The sequence below is a fragment of the Armigeres subalbatus genome, chromosome 2 (genome assembly GCF_024139115.2).
Source record: "Armigeres subalbatus isolate Guangzhou_Male chromosome 2, GZ_Asu_2, whole genome shotgun sequence".
NCBI lineage: Eukaryota > Metazoa > Arthropoda > Insecta > Diptera > Culicidae > Armigeres > Armigeres subalbatus.
In genome coordinates, this window is record NC_085140.1 from 423,867,153 (window position 1) to 423,888,393 (window position 21,241).

General features: G+C 38.4%; 1 protein-coding gene across 1 annotated transcript in view; it reads left to right on the forward strand.

Annotated features, from left to right (window-relative positions):
- Positions 1 to 3,038: 3,038 nt before the first annotated feature.
- LOC134213481 (uncharacterized) overlaps positions 3,039 to 21,241 on the forward strand; it is a 182,298-nt gene continuing 164,095 nt past the window's right edge. Inside the window, exon 1 of the mRNA XM_062692563.1 lies at positions 3,039 to 3,334. The gene's annotated coding sequence lies outside the window, so the exon portion shown is untranslated. The remainder of the gene's footprint in view (positions 3,335 to 21,241) is intronic.

A 21,241-nucleotide genomic window follows, 5' to 3' on the forward strand; every position in this document is an offset into this window, starting at 1 on the left:
ACGATGATACTTGTATGCCCAGGGAAGTCGAGACAATTTCCAATCCGAAAATTTCCTAGACTGGCACCGGGAATCGAACCCAGCCACCCTCAACATGGTCTTGCTTTGTAGCCGCGCGTCTTCGAGGGCCTACTAAGACCTTTTCACTGTTTATATTGCTGCGGCGATAATAAGAGCTTAGAAAAGCAAAACAAGTTCTTTCTTATTTAAATTTTAGTTACCGCCAACGGGGGTGTCATTGGGCCAAAATGTGGTATGCTCCAAGTAAATGTTACAAAGCTCTAGTAGTTAACATTGGAATCAAGTTTTAATTAGTTTGGTACAAGTTTGAATAATAAATTTACCGCTGTGTGGGGAAAAAATAATGAATTATGGAATTTCTTCAAAGTTATTTGTTGTTCAAAATTGGCCCATTCTCACCCCGCACAGGGGGTGACATTGGGCCAGATGAAATAGTTCAGCGGTGACGATGAAACGATTCAATCGTTCATTCAAAACAATTGCCTACATTACGGCTCTTACCAACTATGTAAGGCAAATCAACTGAAGGCTTGGCCCAATCTCACCCCTTTTTTGCGTGCATTGCTCGTTGCTACGAAAAACCAGAACCGTTATATAAATATTATTAAAATTCGATAAAACAACAACAGATTATCGTAACATGATAACCAGGTATCCATCGAACTAAAAATATGTTATGTAATAGATTTGTGGGGCATTACTGACACTATTTTAATACGGGTTCATTCGCACAATAGTTTTACTTTCAAATTCCAAGCATTATGGTACGAGCACAATTACTTCTTGGAATTTGTTTTGTGATTTCATAGACGCGAATTTTACTATTATTTCGAACCGTTTGAAGTTTTCATCAAAATTCGTAACAGTTTCTGAGATATTAGGAGTTGAAACATTTTTCGTTTTTGGCTCAATTTTACCCCCTAGGCCCAATGTCACCCCGAACGACGGTACCATTCCTCTAAATCTGAATGTTTTATTGAGCCTTTATCCTATCTTAAGAAGCCTAGCGTGATAATCCTAGCGTGGAAATTCAATGCATCTTTTAGGATTAGTTTTAGTTAGAAAGCTAAAGATCATACCTACGCTCGATTTAGTTAACAATTACTCACAAAACTTTAAACGACTTTAAAACCTTAGAGGATTGATCAATTGCTGATTAACTCCATTGCAAAATCCGGAATTGTTAAAAATTGTACGGTAATCTGAGCAATAGTAAGCATCCCATGCCATTTGAAACTAAAACTTATGCCTATTATTATTAGCTTATGCCTATATGCTTCCATTGGTATGCAAATATCACCACATTGTGCAATTGGACGAAAGTTATGGACCAAAAACAAAAGGGTGCCGACAACCGACCACCTTTCCCTATATTTGAAATTCTCCTGGCAATTCCCACAGAAACTTCAGCAGAAATTCCTTCCAAAAGTCTCTTATTTTCTTCCTGGTACTACCAAGTGGTACGCGTTCTTCCAGGAGTTTCCGCGACAATTACTTCAAGACACCTTCTATAAATTCCTCAACAGATTTCCCAAGAAATTTCTTGAAAAATATTTAAATATTATAATATTTCAGATAGGATGAGCTTATTTACTGGTAAGCTGATCTTTTAACAAAATGTACGAAACCCATTAGCGTGGAGCATCGAAATCAGTACATTTAAGCAGCTCTGTATGTGAAAAGGACTCTATAGAAAATAGGTAACGAATAGAAATGAAACGTTTATCGTTGATACAGGAGCACGAAGGCCTCGAATCAAAGGATCAAATCCAACTAGAAATTTAAATTTAACAGACTGATTGACTACCATTACTACCATTGTAAATAGTTAAATACGTACCTTGATAAGCGAAGTCCCTTCGAAACACGCAGAGGGTTACGACAAGGTGCATGGTCTTTCGTGTCTGCTATTCAATATCGCTTTGGAGGGAGTGGTACGATTTTCACGAAGCCTACATCAGACAGAAAAGCGAGGACCAACGCGCACTTGGAGTTTTCGAAAGGGAAGTGCTGCATACCATCTGGGGTGGGGTGCAGATGGCGGACGGTACGTGGAGGAGGCGAATGAACTACGAGTTGCATCAGCTGTTGGGAGAACCATCCAACGTTCCGTTCACACCATGAAAATCGGATGACTGCGGTGGGCGGACACGAAGCCAGAATGTCGTACAGTAATCCGGTGAAAATGGTTCTCGACAACGATCCGATGGGAACAAGAAGGCGAGGTGCACAGCGAGCAAGGTGGATCGATCAGGTGGAAGACGACTTATGGACACTCCGCAGACTGCGTGGTTGGCGACGTGCAGTCATGGACCGAGTTGAATGGAGACGACGTACAGAACAGGCCACTCCGGCCTTAATCTGAATAAATTATAAATAAATAATAATAAAGAAAAAAGAATTATAAAAATAGGCAGTAAGATACGAATAAAAAGAAAATAATAAAAGACAAAAAGAAGAGAAAACAAAGCAAAAAGTTCACTAGATCTCAAAACATGGTTGATAAAAATGAATTTAGTGTATCTTCTTCTTATTGCCTTTACATCCCCCACTGGAACATTGCCGTGCATCTTATCAACATATTATATTGATACTGATCTTACCGCACAGTTAAGGAAGATCCCGAATTTAGTTTATATGGTCCCTCCAATATCCTCATTTGGAGGTATACCTGCACTTGCACTATCATTGCTCACTGTCATTCTGGCTGCTCAAGTAAAAAATATGTACTCCCTCGTGGACTTTCCCAATCCAGCACATGGGCAGGACTCTCGCAAAACATCAACATGCCGAAAAAGCACGTGCTTCCGCTTGAATGTGTTGATGGGAATTCGCAAACCAAACAAACTGCTGAATCTCTTCTCCGAGCGAATATTTTAAATTGCCGGCGAGAGTGGAGAAGTATTCTCAAAATACCATCACCATCAGACACAAACGGTCGGAACGCGACGCGCCTTCACCGTTGCTTGCGACGGCGGTTGGCTGGTCGTGTCCATTCATTCAGTCCCGTGATTTCGAACGCGAATGATTGGTTTCGTTTTGTTTCCTCCCGGTGTGTCACGGTTTGCTAAAAGACTCTAATTCAAAAAAAAAACTGAATCAAGTGTTGATGTGAAAAAAAAATCTTTCGAATAAGCTGGGCAAATTGTTCCGCAGAGATTGAACAAAAGTTGGAAGTGATTTGAAGTTTTAGTTGAAATGCAATTTGTTGTTTGAATCGGGTTTCGAAATGTTCAAATCAGTTACACTAAAGTGATGAAAATTGTGTTTAAATCTAATTCAAATTATATCGAATCGGGCAGTGGATCAACTGGTACTACCAGCGTGATAGTTCTATAAATGTACCTACGTTAGGGTTATTGTCGGCATGTGTATTCAATAAGTATATTGATAATAATAAACACCATTGCACATTTGAAAATATAACATGAATAGTACTGATCTATTTTTTTCATAATTTTGTGACTTGTTGAACATTTTTTGTGACTTGTTGAACATTTTTTGTGACTTGTTGAACATTTTTTGTGGCTTGTTGAACAGTTTCATTAACAATATATGTAGTAAATTTGGGATATTAAAAATACAATTCTAATGTTTAGTTCATTTTGTTTTACTTCCAGAATAGTCAAGGAATTTTTTTTCCTAGAGATAAACTCAAAATTCTCTTATTCCATCACATTTTAGAATTTATTAGCATAACAGAGTCACACTTATGTTCATTAAAAACAAAATTATTAAATCTATTCAATATTTTTGACATATTGTCCAAAAGTTTCCTGAAGAAGGCAATGTATCTAATATTTTACTAAATATTAAGTAAGAGTTTAAAAACTGTGTTTTTATCACCATGCTGTACACTGATGTACATAGGACTGTTAAATACTGGTCAGCGAATAGATAGGGTAAGACGGTATAATGCGCCCCACCTGGTCAAAACGCCCCACTTTGATTTCTAGAAAACTATAACTAACTAAGGGTCAAAATCAGTTGGTACCTATAAATATTTGTAAAATCACCATCCTATATTTTTGTATTACGTAAAAAAAATAATAGAAAATTACGAAAAGTTACAGTTTTGATGTAACTTTCAATGTTTGTTTGCTCAACATTCTGGAGCGACGTTAGCATACTGTCCGCAAAACTTCCACTGGAACACTCAGTTGGGCAACCAAATAATTCTATTTTACTCTATCTCAGTGGTTAATATGATATAAAACTGCTTCCCTCTTCAAAAATGTAACGTTTTTCAAAAATAGGTTTCACTGGTCAAAACGCCCCACTGCAGCAGGACAATATGCCCTTACCAACTGGACACAACCGCGGTGAGCTTGCAGCAGTTGCTACCAAATTATATGGAAACTATTGAAATGTAATTCCAACCTGCTTAAATGGACGTTTGTTTTTTAATGTCAAGCACAGAAGGATTTGTAACCTTTTTTTATGGGATTGATAAAATGCTAATGAAGGGCTATGAAGCATCTTTGGTTAAGGTGGGGCGTATTGGCCAGGCTCATTTTGAAATCCATTTTTTCACGACTTTTCAAAACAGCTTTATTACGTGTTATCTGTAATATTTTTATATGACTAATCACGGACAATGCATTTGCGACTTCTTGGACTACCAAATAACACAAAGTTTACATAAATTGCGTTGAAAGTAAAAAGTTGTCAAGGAGTTGCCTTAGGGGGGCATATTATACCGGTCTACACTACATGTATAATGCATAATGTATAGACTGTTCCAGAAATTATAAGCACACTAAAAAATAGTCGGCAAATTGAAATGCGTGTAATGTTTCATGAAAACTTCGATGCATCCTATAAATAATATTCATTTAATAAACGTGATGTAACTTTTCCGAATATTTTCTGTCAAATTTAGAAAATATTTTGCTTCTACTTTGGGTCAGAAAATTTGCTTTGCACAAATAGACCATTTTTAGAGTGCTTTTTTTTTAATCACCTAGCACACAACGTAGAGCTATTAGATCAGTTGAATTTTCATTGGAAGTGTATAGAAATGTTAGTCTTGTCGTCTAGAAGTGGTTGCAAATATGTTGCGAAGGTTAGAAAACCTCGAAAAAGTGCAAAACTTTATTTAGGTAAATAATAATAAATTGATACCAGCGTGGCATAAAAATCAAATTACTTTGGCGTTTCGCATATGTTGTAGTTCATTAAGAATCCTACACTGCAAAAATTCCACACATTTTTATTGACAAAAATCCATTAATTTAATTCATGATTCTAACTAGTGCACACATAACAACCACTCTCCACGCGAATTACAAATATAATCTATAATCAAATAAAATGTATGTGTGGTCTCTAATATGCAGTTATTGAATTTATGTGTGGGTACAAATTGTATATATTTGGGTCGCCAAATTGCAAAAAATTATGTGTGCGACAAATATATTCAATATAAAGAATTTTCTCAGTGTAGTCATTAGCCAACACTGATTGAATAAAGCAAAAAATCTTTTAAGTTTTGACACCTGTAATGCTTGGCAAATAAGTTTAATACCCGTATGCAGTGGATTTAGTGTGGATATTGATAAGAAATTTGAAGAAACTACTTGAAACTGTCTTATGCAAACACCTCAAAACCGTGTGAAGGAAAAAATCCCAAAACATGACTTATATTCCATAAAATCGACAAAACTCGACACTAGAAGAAAGTAGACAAGATAAAAGAAAAATACGTGGCCAAAACCTTGTGAAAAAATTGAAAAAAGTTCGAAATATTTCAAAAACCAAGTGTGCTTATGATTTCTGGAACAGTCTATATATTATATGGTATTATGGTAAAATTCAAAACGGTCAGATGGAATATACCTAGCTATTGTTGTCGATGAATTTCGGGTAAGGTTTTTCCCACGTTCAGATAAATTTTATCGAAATTTTTGTGATTGCGACCCTGCTGAATATCAGATAAATATTGGAAAAACCTCTGTAAAAAAAACGGTTGATAATTCTTCACAGATTTCAGCAGTTTATTTGCATACACAGGACACTTTTGCAAATAATTTGTAAAAATTGTTCAAAATCGACACCCAAAAGAAAAATGTATGACATTCATTGCATTAAGCATTGCACAATCTACATGATTCTGTTCAGCTTGAAGCCGGAAAAGGACACACGAAATATGGAACTAATTCTACTAACATAACCTATTAAGGTGGTTCGAAAAATCGATTTTGCTCCACAGTGCTTATCTGATTCTTTATCATGTTCTGAGTGTCCTCTGAAAATTTGAGCTCATTTGGATTAAAACTGATTTAGCACAAGCCGTTTCAAGTTTGCATGCAAATTAGTATGGGGAAATTTATTTTTTCATTATACTGTTAGTGACGCTTCCCCATTGAGTGCAGGTTGAAAGAAAACCTACATAGCTAAAAGGTATACTCAACAGCTTTCACCTAACGAAAACCGCATGTTGATTAATCGCCCCAATAATTAGTAATCGATTTTAATAGAGGTTGCGAATCTTTAGTCATGATCGCTAAACTTCTTTGAGGGCATCACTGAAATGTGCAGTGCAACATAGTAGCCTGAATTTGTGTGTGCTATCTTTCGCGCCACGAGCAGCAATGTTGCCTGTTGAGGAGTTATGCAATTAGCTCCAGAAAACCACGGTATAGATTAAATTCAATTACTAATTATTGGAAAGATTAATAAAGATGCGATTTTCACTGGGTGAAAGCTGTTGAGTGTTCCTTTTAGCTATGTAGGTTTTCTTTTAACCTGCGCTTAATGGTGAAACGTCGATTTTTTGAACCACCCTAATAACCTATGCTATCTAGTTTACCCATCTACTTGAGATTACTTGATAATAATCACATTCACATATCATATAATGGTGACTGTGGTTGTCTGTGGAGCCTAAAATATTCATCTTCATGGAGCAACTTCGGTCCGAATTTTGACAAACATCGCATGAATATTCAAAACATAGAATGACATAGTCAGACGACTACTCCACCAATTCATTCATTCGACTGTCACTGAATGTGCTTGTTATGTGCAGAAAAAAACATAATTAGCATTGTTTATGTTGATGTTTACCGTTGAACACAGTAGTCTCTACTGCAGCTGTTGGTTGGTTTTGTTCAAGACGCCACCATCGCCGCAGCTTCAACATAATCTGCTGAACTGCCGTGTTTACCGCATTCCAAATTTCCTCGTCCTGGCATATCCTCTCAATAAGGTTGTTCAGCGTTGTATCCATGTCACTGACAAGCAGCATGTCCTTACGCTCAGCATCTATTCGCGGGCAAATTGAAGGTTCACCCTATCGAAAAAACATGACCCATATAAAATACCATAATACCAAAAAAGAATTCCGTCGTCGTTAGAGTTAGGAGACTTCATCTAGTAGTCGGCCTGTTGCTTCCAATATTGTCATATTACCGTTGGAGCATTTCCAACGCTCAGAAAAACGCGGAGAAAAAGAAAAATTTGGATAGCTTTGCGGAAATAACGCGCAGAGGGAAATCCCCGCATAGAACAAAATCACACATAGGGTGCGTTGAATGCAGTTCAAACGTAACAACAAATCAGCTGCCGTAAAATCCAATGATTTGACGTACAGTGAGTCCAAAAAGTATTCGTCTAGCTGTATGTTTTCTAGAAAATGTCAAAGATAGAATCTAGTAAGCTCAAAAAAATAAAACTATCGATTACATTGTGTAGTAAATTGATCAATTCATCTTTATTGTTAAAAATCAAACAGAAAAATAAAACAATAACAAAAACAAAGGTAACAAAACATAAAAACTCATTAAAAACGGGCTCAAAAAGTATTCGTCTAGTCAGGTTTAGTGCGCTTTTGAAACGAAAACAGGAGTTGTAGAATGGAATTCAATATTTCGTTGGATTCCCCTGTGTATCTATGACGGACTGTAGTTCTTGTGGCATGGAACTGACCAAATTAGCCATAATGAGGGGCGGAATATTCTTCCATTTTCCTTTCAACACTAATTTCAATTCGTTGTTGTTCGAAATATGACTTTCACGAATTTCACGAAAAGTTTGTCGTCCAGAACCTTCCAATGGAGCTAAATTGGATTCATATCTGGGCTCTGAGGAGGCGTTTTGAGTTGATTGGGGTATTATAGAGTAGCTACAGCTTAGTACTTTGGGCTGTGTGCTTGAGGTAATTATCACCCCGTAAGATGTATGTTCCCCGTAAGCCCAATTTCTCAGTACTGGCGTTCAAATTTTCTTTCAAAATGCGGATGAACATTTTGTGATACATAATTCCCTCAATAATGTGAAATTTTCCCACATCGGTGGCGCTCAAGCACCTCAGAGACCGTGACGGAGCCCCCACCATGCTTTACTGCTCAGAAGAGATTCTGCGGCTGTATCTCAATATTCCTTTTCCGCCATACCATACATCGGCCATTTGATCCAAATATGCTGTCCTTGCTTTCGTCAGATAACATGACTTTATTCCGAAAGTCATCCTTCTTCCAGCGATATTTTTAACGGAAATCGAGCTGTTTTTGTTAATTTGATGGCTCACTTGAATTTTCTTCCGTGATACTCGCCCATTATACCCATACTTTTCACAGGTATTTCTGTTCGTATTGGTTCATATCTGAGCACTTCTTCTCTCCAACTCACTTGCCTATATGGGTGAACTCGTTTTTAAGGATTTTTTTATTTTCCGCGCAATAAATCGCTCATCGTTATCAGTTTACCATCGCTGACGACCACTCTGTTATTTGTTTTGATAGATTTTTGTGGCGCTGATGCGATCAATCACCAATTAAATGGTTGAATTCTTCCTTCCCTAGGTCTACCCACATTTCTTGCAAAGTCATAAGTCAACTTGCACTAATTATGCAGGCGTAGAATAAGTTTTTTTTTCATTTGGACTCATCTTTTTACTTTTCCCACCCATGGTGCTTCTATTTCCCGCGCCAAGTTCAAACAAAACAAAAACATTATTTGATCTGTCATTGAATATTGACAAAAATGTTGTTAGACATCACTAGAGTGTGCAAGTGTAACTACACGGAACAGCGAAACAACTCACCTTACGGTTCCTTTCACTCAAATTCGCCCTTGCGTGGAAGAAGCCAAAAATAAGTAAAATGCGAAAAAATCCGGTGAGTACTTTGCCTTTACTCCCGTGTTGAATTTTCACCCACTATGAAGTTTCACCAACTCAAATTTATGTTATTTTCACTCACTCGAGACTATGATGAAAACAACTCAAATTTGGCTTCTTCCACGGAGCAGCACACGTTGGGTCCATGCAGCTCTGTTTGTTTATAATATCATTCATGAGAGGGAGTGAGAAAACTACCTAATATTGAGTTAAAAATTTGAACTTCGTACTCAAAGTTGAGTTCTTTAAACTTTTTAGGTTCTTTATTTTTTCTGTGTACATGTGAATAAAACTATTATATTCGTGTTTCACTGGATTATTTTCTGAATAGACGAATACTTTTTGAGCGAGCGAAATTGACGAAATTTAGATATTCTCTACATACCAGAAAAAGTAATTGAAATTTCTATTTACTTTTGAATAATAATCATGTGTTGATAAGTTTTCTACTAAATTTAGAAGAAAGTTTTTTGATTTCACTTCTATCACGCCTAAGTTTTACATTTTACTAAAGAATATGCAGCTAGACGAATACTTTTTGGATCCACTGTACACAGACATGAAAAGATTGAATAATAATCAGACCTGGCCGAAGAGTCAACTAACCCGAAACGCATTGGACTTTTTGTTTGAGGTGCCAATGTATGCTGGAGTTGTACGATGTACGCGGAGGATGCCCCACTTCGTATGGGTTGGTTTTACAGACGGTTTATTGAGCCTGCCACCTCTCGCCGAGGAGCTCTCGAGTCAGGTCTCACCCAACGCCAAGATTCGGGCTAGCGTACTTTAAGCGGCACTCGATCGCTTTAGTAGAGCCTAGTTGTGGATACATGTAGGGTTTAAAAGAAGTTGAACAGAGCTCATTTTCAACCCAATCCCATCCTAAACCATCCCAACAACTTGCATTGACCAGATGACGGTTTGTCGACGTAAACTTTATATATATCTGATTTTTTTTTCTTCGTTTTTCGTTCGTTCTTCTTTTCATCGTTTTATGTGCAGTAAAATATTTTTTGGAATTGTTCATTTCGCGTTGAATGATTCAGGACGAAATGTCATAAATAAATATAAAGATGTATAACATTGCAAATTTCACAATAGCTGCCTTTGATCATTTGCCCAGGAAAATATTCATTTGAGGCACTTTGAATTATCCTGGATTCCAAATTTTCTTGCATGGCGTAATAATACTAACGGTAGAAGATTTTGCAAGCGTATTTTCAGAACTCTTTTGGAAAAAGCCTATACTCAATCTTAACTAAGAAGTGAAATTGGCCATATTTTATAATGGTATTGTACGATCTTTTTTTCTGAACAAGCACAAGAATACCATTGAAGTATTCTATATTTGCACAACCATCCCCAATGCATAGATATTAATTACAATGTTTGAAAACTAGATGTGCATCTGCACAGTTTGTGAAAGATTTATTGGGAAAAAACTTATGGAGTAACTGCTTTCCTTCTTTGGGACTCGAACTCATAACTATATGTAAGACTTGTGCTTTAACCAACCTAGCTACAAAGGACGTCCACTAACATTACCTCCCGTTACCCTATAAATGAAATGTTAAAAACAAAAATAAACTCTCCTAACATGTGAATTAGTTTCTCCGATACTTCAAACCATGAAGTGATCTACTGATCATGAACAAAGACAATCGTAACTATGGCCAGCAAATATTGTTTCAATGAAATTGTTCTATTTCTAAAAACAATATTTTTGAAACTTTTTGCTATACTAATTCAAATATGCTTACCCGTGATGTAACATGCTCTAAACAAAGAATAACGAATGTTCAATGTATCCAGTATTATAATTTCTCGGTTTGCCAGATTTGATCAAACTTTTTAAGAAACACTCAAATTCCGAACATGAATCATATTCCGAAAACACGCTTTTAAATGGCGATTTCGGCTTGAGTAAATCGTGAAAAACTGAAATTATGATTCGTATGGGAACTTCGCATAGGCAGTTCACAACGCACATTCTCGGCTACATTGCAGAACAACGTGAATATGTCGTGTCAACTAGTTATAGGGGGAAGAACGGCAGGTTTTGTTCTATTATTGTCAGGGGTTTTTTTTATGACTGATTATGCTCAAATTTGGCCTAAACATTTTTTGCATATCAAAGAATATTGTGGCCAAGTTTCATAAAATTCGGTCGACGAAAACCCCCTTCCAATAATACAGTCGAATCTCTACATCTCGATGTTCTGTATCTCGATATCTCTCCCTTTGTCGATGGTATCCACGGTCCCTTCAATCTACATGCATTTGGGTACTCTACATCTCGATAACCTCCCTATCTCGATGTCTTTTTTTTTTTTTTTTTTTTTTTTTTTTTTAACGAAGGTAATGGAAATCTGCAAAAAGACCCCTGGGGGGGCGAACCCAGGGAGTGGGGGGGGGGGATCACCCCCCCCGACCCCCCAAAACCAACCCCTTCCTCCCCCGTCATTCCCCGGCCCGCAATTAAGCAATACTTCGGGGATGACTATTGGGCATTGCACCCCCTCCATGACGTACACAAGTGCACGTATGCGCCTCAACTCTTCGACACTCCCCATGCAACACATTTGCACAAGACATACTGGCACCACATGTGCCCCAACACTCACCTGCCTATGCCGCTTGAATGACTGCAAGGGAAGATCAGGCACCCTGCAGGGTACCCCAATGCCGCCATCTCACAACATAGACAGTCCTCATTCAGTATGGTGCTCACCCCGTCCTGCAACAGAATGGCACCACTTGTCTACCTAGCCGGAGGCGACCCTAGGTTGGTGGCTCCCTATGACGCTCCTACCTCAGCTACGAGGCAGACCCTTTCATGTCTCCTATTTCTGAGGGTGCCGCAGAGGCATCAACCCCCCGACACTCCCTGCCAGTCATAGCGAGACTTTCGTGTCCCCTACTTCTGAGGTGCCGCAGAGGAATCTGCCCCCGACACTCCTGCCAGGCCTAGCGAGACTTCACTCATTCCGTCCCTGACAGCCGGATCACACTACTGCCTAAGCAGCCACTCTGACCATACGTACCATGCGAGTCTAACTTGTGTGCTCGCTCATACATTCAGTCCCAATCGCTTGCACCACTTGTGCACCACTCTCTTTGACATTCAGTCACTCACTCAGTGGGGGTTGTAATACCCCCATCTCCCATTTTTATCCACTCTGTGCACCTCCTTTGCATCGTTTGGGCGTGGAACACCCGGCACGTCAAGCGTGCCTAACACTCACCTACCCGGGCTTTGATACTGTCAATAGGACTCCGTAAGGTACTATGCCGGTAGCACCCACCCATTGACGTTTCGAAGCCCAGGTAGTCCTCAGCCAATGTGGTGGTCTCCCCATCCTGGGACGGGGTCACACCACTACCTTACATGTCTCCGATTTCTGAGGTGCCGCAGAAGCATCAACCCCCCGACACTCCTGCCAGACGCAGCGAGACTTTCTCGATGTCTCTCTATCTCGATGTGTTCTGATCATATTTTGTTCTAGATTCATTCTCCCTATGTCGATATATTCAAATTTTTAGGCTACTAGACCATCTGTGGGCAATAATAAACATATAAACAACAAGATACGACACTTGTTTTGTTGTTGCTTTTCATAGCAATGAGATTTTTTTAGTCTAGCAGCCATTTCAATTTTCCTTCCATTCCTCGATCTCTCCCTATCTCGATGGTCCCTTCAATATCGAGATGTGGAGAGGCGACTGTAGAACAAAACCTGCCAAAGCCGTCTTTTCCCCTATATAAAAATGAGTTGGTCTGTGTTCGCATCTTCATAACTCTAAAACGGCTGGATGGATTTTCGTCATTCCTTCATTCCTTCAGTAAATGCTTTCGTTATTGTTTCCAACGGGTTTATATGATATTTCATATATGGTATTTCCTCATGCAAGAATTACGAATAAAGTTAAGTGAATCGTGAAAAACCGAAAATTAAAATTCGTAGGGGAAGTGCACCGGTTTTGGCTAACTTAGGGCCTAATTTGGCCAACCCTGGAAAATACATATTTTTCCAAAATAATCGATCAGTTGAAAGTAGCGTTGAGCCGTGAGGGATATATCTTTTGTTGGAACTAATAAAACCCTCGCGAATTGCTTTATTTTTGGAGTTATTCGCTAAATTGGCCAAATTAGGAACATGGCCAAAACCGGTACAGTTCCCCTATGGGAATTTCGCAGGCGCAGATCACAACGCGCATATTCGCCTACTATGCAGGACAATGTCTAGTATCTAATCAATATCAGTCAGCCCATTCATCATTCGTTATTTGGAACTTAATGCAATTTCGCAGGTTCTAGGGTAATTCGCCAAATGTTGAACGGCTAATTTCTTCGCCTATTGTTGAACGCACGTGCATTTCTTATGGGAGTTCAACAATAGGCGACAAAATTAGCCGTTCAACATTTGGCGGTTTCCCCTACTTAATTACACTTCAAGACAGTTAAGTAACTCCATTTAATTCCACCAATTATTTCGATATCTTTGCGATACGTATTTCGACCACAACTGTGTGGTCGTCTTCAGTGTCTCGTCGACTCGACTTCTACGAGATCAAATACGTATCTGCAAAGATATCAAGTAATTAATGAATGATAAATTATAACAATCTTAGACTGTGTACATTCCACAAAAAAGAGCTTAAAATATGTTTTCTGATATACCGAACGCCAAAGTAATTTAATTTTCATGCTACGCTGGTAACAATTTATTATTATTTACCTAAATATTAATGTTTTGCACTTTTTCAAGGTTTTTTAACTTTCGCAACATATTTGCAACCACTTCTAGACGACAAGACTAACATTCCTATACTCTTCCAATGAAAATTCAACGGATCTAATAGCTCTACGTTGTTTGCTAGGTGATTGAAAAAAAAGCACGGTAAAACAGTCTATACATTATGCTTTATACATTCGCTGACCAGTGTACAACAGTCCTACATCAGTGTACAGCATGGTGAGGAAAACACAGTTTTTGAACTCTTAACATTTAATAAAATATTAGATACATTGCCTTCTTCAGGAAACTTTTGGACAATATGTCAAAAATATTGAATAGATTTAATAATTTTGTTTTAATGAACATAGAAGTGACTCTGTTATGCTAATAAATTCTAAAATGTGATGGAATAAGAGAATTTTGAGTTTATCTCCAGGAAAAAAAATTCCTTGACTATTCTGGAAGTAAAACAAAATGAACTAAACATTAGAATTGTATTTTTAATATCCCAAATTTACTACATATATTGTTAATGAAACTGTTCAACAAGTCACAAAAAAATGTTCAACAAGTCACAAAAAATGTTCAACAAGTCACAAAATTATGAAAAAAATAGATCAGTACTATTCATGTTATATTTTCAAATGTCATGGTGTTTATTATTATCAATATACTTATTGAATACACATCAATAACACTAACGTTACATTTATAGAACTATCACGCTGGTAGTACCAGTTGATCCACTGCCCGATTCGATATAATTTGAATTAGATTTAAACCAATTTTCATCACTTTAGTGTAACTGATTTGAACTTTCGAAACCTGATTCAAACAACAAATTGCATTTCAACTAAAACTTCAAATCACTTCCAACTTTTGTTCAATCTCTGCGAACAATTTGAAGCTTATTCGAAAGATTTTTTTCATCAACACTTGATTCAGTTTTTTTGAATTAGAGTCTTTTAGCAAACCTGTACACACGGGAGGAAACAAAACGAAACCAATCATTCGCGTTCAATCACGGGACTGAATGAATGGCACGACCAAACCGCCGTCGCAAGCAACGGTGAAGGCGCGTCGCGTTCCGACGTTTGTCTGATGGGGATGGATTTTGAGACTTCTCCACTCTCGCCGGCAATTAAAATATTCGCTCGGAGAGAGATTCAGCGTTTGTTTTGGTTTGCAATTCCTAACACATTCAAGCGGAAGCGTGCTTTTCGGCATGTTGATGTTTTGCGAGTCCTGCCATGTGCTGGATTGGAAAGTCCACGAGGGTACATATTTTTACTTGAGCAGCCAGAATGACGTGAGCAATGATAGTGCAAGTGCAGGTATACCTCTAAATAGGGGATATTGGAGGGACCATATAAACTAAATTCGGATCTTCCTTAACTGTGCGGTAAGATCAGTATATATAATATGTTGATAAGATGCACGCAATGTTCCAGTGGGGATGTAAAGGCAATAAGAAGATACACTAAATTCATTTTTATCAACCATGTTTTGAGATCTAGTGAACTTTTTGCTTTGTTTTCTCTTCTTTTTGTCTTTTATTATTTTCTTTTTATTCGTATCTTACTGCCTATTTTTATCATTCTTTTTTCTTTATTATTATTTATTTATTATTTATTCATATTGAGGCCGTAGTGGCCTGTGATGTACGTCGCCCTAATTCAGCTCGGTCCATGACTGCACGTCGCCAAACACGCAGCCTGCGAGGTGTCCATAAGTCGTCTTCCACCTGATCGATCCACCTTGCTCGCTGTACCTCGCCTTCTTGTTCCCATCGGATCGTTGTCGAGAACCATTTCACCGGATTACTGTACGACATTCGCTGCTGTCCGCCACCGCAGTCATCCGATTTTCATGGTGTATGGTTGGATGGTTCTCCCAACAGCTGATGCAACTCGTAGTTCATTCGCCTCCTCCACGTACCGTCCGCCATCTGCACCCACCCACCTTTCGAAAACTCCAAGTGCGCGTTGGTCCTCGCTTTTCTGTCTGATGTAGGCTTCGTGAAAATCGTACCACTCCTCCAAAGCGATATTGAATAGCAGACACGAAAGACCATGTACCTTGTCGTAACCCTCTACGTGTTTCGAAGGACTTATCAAGGTACGTATTTAACTATTTACAATCGTAGTAATGGTAGTCAATCAGTCTTTAAATTTAAATTTCTAGTTATTTGATCCTTTGATTCGAGGCCTTCTGCTCCTGTATCAACGATAAACGTTTCATTTCTATTCGTTACCTATTTTCTATAGAGTCCTTTTCATACTAGAGCTGCTTAAATTATCTGATTTCGATGCTCCATAATCGGTTTCGTCATTTTGTTAAAAGATCAACGAAAGCTCATCCTATCTGAAATTTATAATATTTAAATATTTTTCAAGAAATTTCTTATGGGAAATCTGTTGGAATTTAAAGAGTGTCTTGAAGTAATTGTCGCGGAAACTCCTGGAAGAACGCGTACCACTTTTAGTCCAGGAAGAAAATAAGAGACTTTTGGAAGGAATTTCTGCTGAAGTTTCTGTGGGAATTAGAGAGAATTTCAAATAAGGGAAGGAAGGTGGTCGGTTGTCGGCACCTTTTGTTTTTGGTCCATAACTTTCGTCCAATTGCACAATGTGGTGATATTTGCATACCAATGGAAGCATATAGGCATAAGCTAATAATAATAGGCAGTTTAATTTCATGGCATGGGGTACTTACTTGCTCAGATTACCGTACAATTTTAACAATTTCGGATTTTGCAATGGAGTTAATCAGCAATTGATCAATCCTCTAAGGTTTAAAGTCGTTTAAAGTTTTGTGAGTAATTGTTAACCTAATCGAGCGTATGATCTTTAGCTTTCTAACTAAACTAATCCTAAAAGATGATTAGATTTCACGCTAGGATTTCACGTTGATTATCACGCTAGGCTTCTAAGATTGGATAAAGGCTCAATAAAACATTCAGATTTAGAGGAATGGTAACTAAAATTTAAATAAGAAAGAACTTTTTTGCTTTTCTAAGCTCTTATTATCGCCACAAAATATAAACAGTGAAAAGGTCTTAGTAGGCCCTCAAAGACGCTACAAAGCAAGCATGTTGAGGGTGGCTGGGTTCGATTCCGCTGCCATCTAGAAATTTTCGGATTGAATGTCTCGACTTCCCTGGGCATACAAGTATCATCGTTTTAGCCTTATGTATACAAATGCAAAATGGTACGCTTAGAATTTTCATGATTAATAACTATGGAAGTGCTTCATAAAAACTTGCGAGCAGTCTGTCCTAGGAGTGGGGATGTTATGCCACTAAGAAGAAGAAGGCCCTCAAGTTATTGCCACTGTGGAAATTTTCTCAGAGTGTAAATTTGATAATATGTGTTAAATTTGTTTCATATAAATTAATATATTAAATTTTTTAACTAAATTTTCGACAGAAAGTTGTATTAGGAGGTAATTCTTTTTAAACATCACAAATTTATTCTAAGGGACTGTTCAAATTACGTAACGCTTTTGGGGGGGAACGTATTACATTTGTTACACTAAAAGGTGGGGGAGGGTGGGTACTACTGTTCATGACGCGAATAAAAATTTATTTGAATTTTTAAATCACTGATTGATTATGACTGACAATTATATTTTTTTTCTGAAAGACACCAGTTTTGTTCGAAAATAATTGCTAAATTTCGAGACATTTTATCTCCCGTATTTTAATTAGATCTAACAAACCAAGCTAAAAGTTAATAGAGGCAAGAGGGTTTTTCATTGTAACAATTGCATTTACAATTCTCAGATCAATTTAAAAATTATATCGTTATCGTATATCAGTCATTATCGAAATCAACATAGCGTATTGAGTATGCTTTAAAATACCAAGCAGATATTATATTTCGACAAAACAGTTCCGCTAAACTATTTTAATGGCCATGGTCGCAAATTCTATTTTCGTCTCTACTTGCTGCTTTTTTAATATCTTTGGTTTTTCATCACTGGCGGAGACAGAGGTGGGGCACCACATCCCTCTCAGCGTCGCCCTCGATGGATCGAGGTCGGGCGAAAATAAACCTTCTTTTCACCTTCGAAAATCAAAGTCATTATTTTTTGACGTTTGTTATTTACGATGAGTAAATGAAACAAAAGATATAGTTTTGAAAAAAGCTTCATTTTCTTCTCCTCTTTTTGACTTTGCTTTGTGAACAAGTTGCTTTCATTGTTCGTTTGGTCTGGTCGCGAAAAAGTGAAAATCGACGATTTTGGAAAATTTGCGCCTCATTCCGGAATTATAACTCGAAGAGGAAGAACCGGTAGAATCTGTCACCGTTACCGCTAATTCTGCGGAAGCTCATCAGGAAGTCCTCCGGGTGAAACGCTAATTCCACGGGTTAGAAACGGGAAAACTTAATGTACCTCCGACCAGGAGAATGCTTACTCGGATCGAGTAAATGGATGACGAAGAACATGACGTGATTTGTTTCGGCTTTTTTGGTAAGGGAGAAACTGAAGTACAGTAAAGGGCAGAATGAAGACGCAGCAACGAGTTTTAATAGTACGTTTGTTTTCTGTCAAAACCTGCCGCTGCCACTGCGCTAACCATCTGGATGGACCGGAACCTCACCGAAGTTGCAACACTTAAAACGCCGGTATCCAAGCAGCAACAAAAGATGTTTGCCGATCACGATCATGGGCAGCCCGCAAGCTGTCGGTCGTTCAGGAAAATCTACGATGCCGGATCGAAATTAATCAACGAACAATCCACGTCTATGTTGGCTGGGTCTTACGTACACAGTAAGGAGTTCAGTCAGGACAAAGATCCGTCGTGCTTATCTGTGTAGAGGATCAAATGAAGAAGTGTAAGTAGAACAGTGATTTGTGGATAAAATTGTTTAAAATGAACCATTTACAACTGCTAGCATGATCTTTGAAAACGTCGTATGGGGTCGTACACTATGCATAGCATATTTTCTGAGTTTTCGACACCCTCCCTTGTAATTTTTTTGATATTGAAATTTTGAAATTTTTTTGAAATGATTTTTTATTTATATGGAGCGTAGATAGATGACCACCCTCCCCCCCAATAAGTGCTTACGTAATATTGTATGCACCTATGTCCATATGAAAATTCTCTTTCATTAAACTCTCTTTCGCTAATATCAATATTTAAAATGTGCAATATTTTCATCTCAGCATTGATTAATTGCTTCGAATCTCTGCTAAAAATCAACCTAAATTTTGTGTGGCTGTAATAATCGAAAGCGAAAAGTAAGCAAAGGACTCTTTTGGATATTCGACGTTTTCAAAAATCATGCGAGATCTAATACCATTAATCTATATACTAATTAATAATTAATCTAATAATCGAGATCTAATACCATCTGATATCTCACACAGGACTTCACAGGACGCCTCTGGAAAAAGGAGCATTACAAGTAATGTTCGTTGGATGCTTTTCCGATATGGCCACGGTTGCGATTCGCTTCGCCTGTTAAGGGAAGGAGATCTCCCACGTATTTCGATGGCCAGGAAAGCTGTTCTCTCAACCTTTTTGAAGCCAAACAAACCTCCAAATGGAACTGGGTCGTACTCCAAGTTACTTAGCCGTTTGTCAGCTGCAGTTCTTCCAACGGGTTGACGTAAGTATCACTGCGTGAATTTCGGAAAGTAATTAACTACGACCGCTCTTTCATGTAGCCGTTGTTCGCTTATTGACAGATCCTGCTTTCTCATTTCTTGCGCTTCTGTGTTTGGGTCAACGATGAAAGCGTAGAGGAGAACGCTAATCTTGTCATTTGTCTGTTGATCCGATGTACGGAATGCTTGGGTCCTGCGCTTCGTAGTGAAGGTTTGATGAAGGCTATCAACAAAGCCAACAAGATGTCCGAAAAGATTTCAAGGCGTAGAAAGAAGCAGGATGAGGCGGAAGATACGATCACTGGTCTAGGCTTCTCGCATCCTCTTTCAGAGAGAGAGAGATGACGACAAATATTACATGGATACAGAGCTGCCTTTCTATGCTTCTATTGAACGCTGTTGAATCCGTTGGGCCGTTGTGTACCGCATGCATCGTGATCAAAGAAGGCAAAACGAATCATGAGTGCCTCAATGAGCAGCTCAAAGTAGCTCGAAGTTGTTCCCGTCCTGCTCGTTCTTTTTGTCAACAAATGGGCATGAGCAGGACAGGGAGCTTTCGAGCCTTCAACGCCTGCTCTTCTCTGCCATTCTACGCTCCTTGGTACCGCTGGAAGATTTTCGAGTAGTTCTGGTTTGTTCATTGACTAACATGGCGAAGGCCAAAGTCCGCGTTCCAGATGGCTCCAGTGAAGCGGTGGACCTCTTCCAACAATTCAAACAACAATGTTGTCGGCGTGCGTACAGCCTCTTTCAATGATTCTGCGATCGACGACTTCTGGACGGACCCGAAGGGTGAATTCGAGAGCAATGTTGTAAATACGTATCCCTAACTGATGGGTAAAAATGCAGCCGACCAAGTTGCTCTGTATACGTGCCTAAACTGGTGCATGGCTTAGGTGGTAAGTAGTGTTCTTTGTAAGCAGTCCTGAAACTGATTGGATTGCATTGGTTGAAGAAGAACTCATTTATCCTGAGAGGATCCTCAGACTTACGGAAAATCTTCTGATTGGATTCCCAAAAGTTATTTGTAGATTTCGAAGGAAACTTTTATATAAGTCAGATTAAATCTCCCAAATTATTTTGGGAAATTCTCCTAAATTCGTCAAAATTCTGAAGATTTCACGGAATTTTTCTTGAAAATTCCCCGAATTTACTATTCGGGAAATTCCTTCAGACTCGCAATTCCTCCAGAATATTTTCAGAAGTTCTTTTGGAATTTCGAATTCCTTCAGTATTCCTTCTTTGGGATCTGGAATTCCTCCAGAAATTACTTTGGAATTCGTCCAGGAGTTCTTTCAAGAATTCCCAGAAATTCTGGAATCCCTCACGAAATTGCTTCTGAATTTATCCGAAGAAATTCCCGGAGAATTCCTTCTGAATTCCTCGAATTCCTATTTCTCGAATTCTTTGGGCTTTATCGGAATTCCTTGAATTCCCGCTAAATTCCTCCAGGAATTTTTCAGAATTCCTCGAATTTCTTCGAAATTCCTCGAATACCATCAATTCCTCTCGAATTCCTTTGGGAACTCCGCCGGGAATTCTTCAGGGTTCCTTCTAAAATTCCTCCGAGTTCCTTCGAGGAATTCCTCCGAATTTCTCCAAGAATTCCTCAGGATTATTTCAATTCCTCCAGAATTCCTTGTAGTCTTCAGGAGTTCCTCGAATTTCTCCAGGAATTCCTCAAGAATTCTTTGAATTCTCCAAGCATTCTTTCGGTTCTCCAAAATTCTTTCGAAATTCT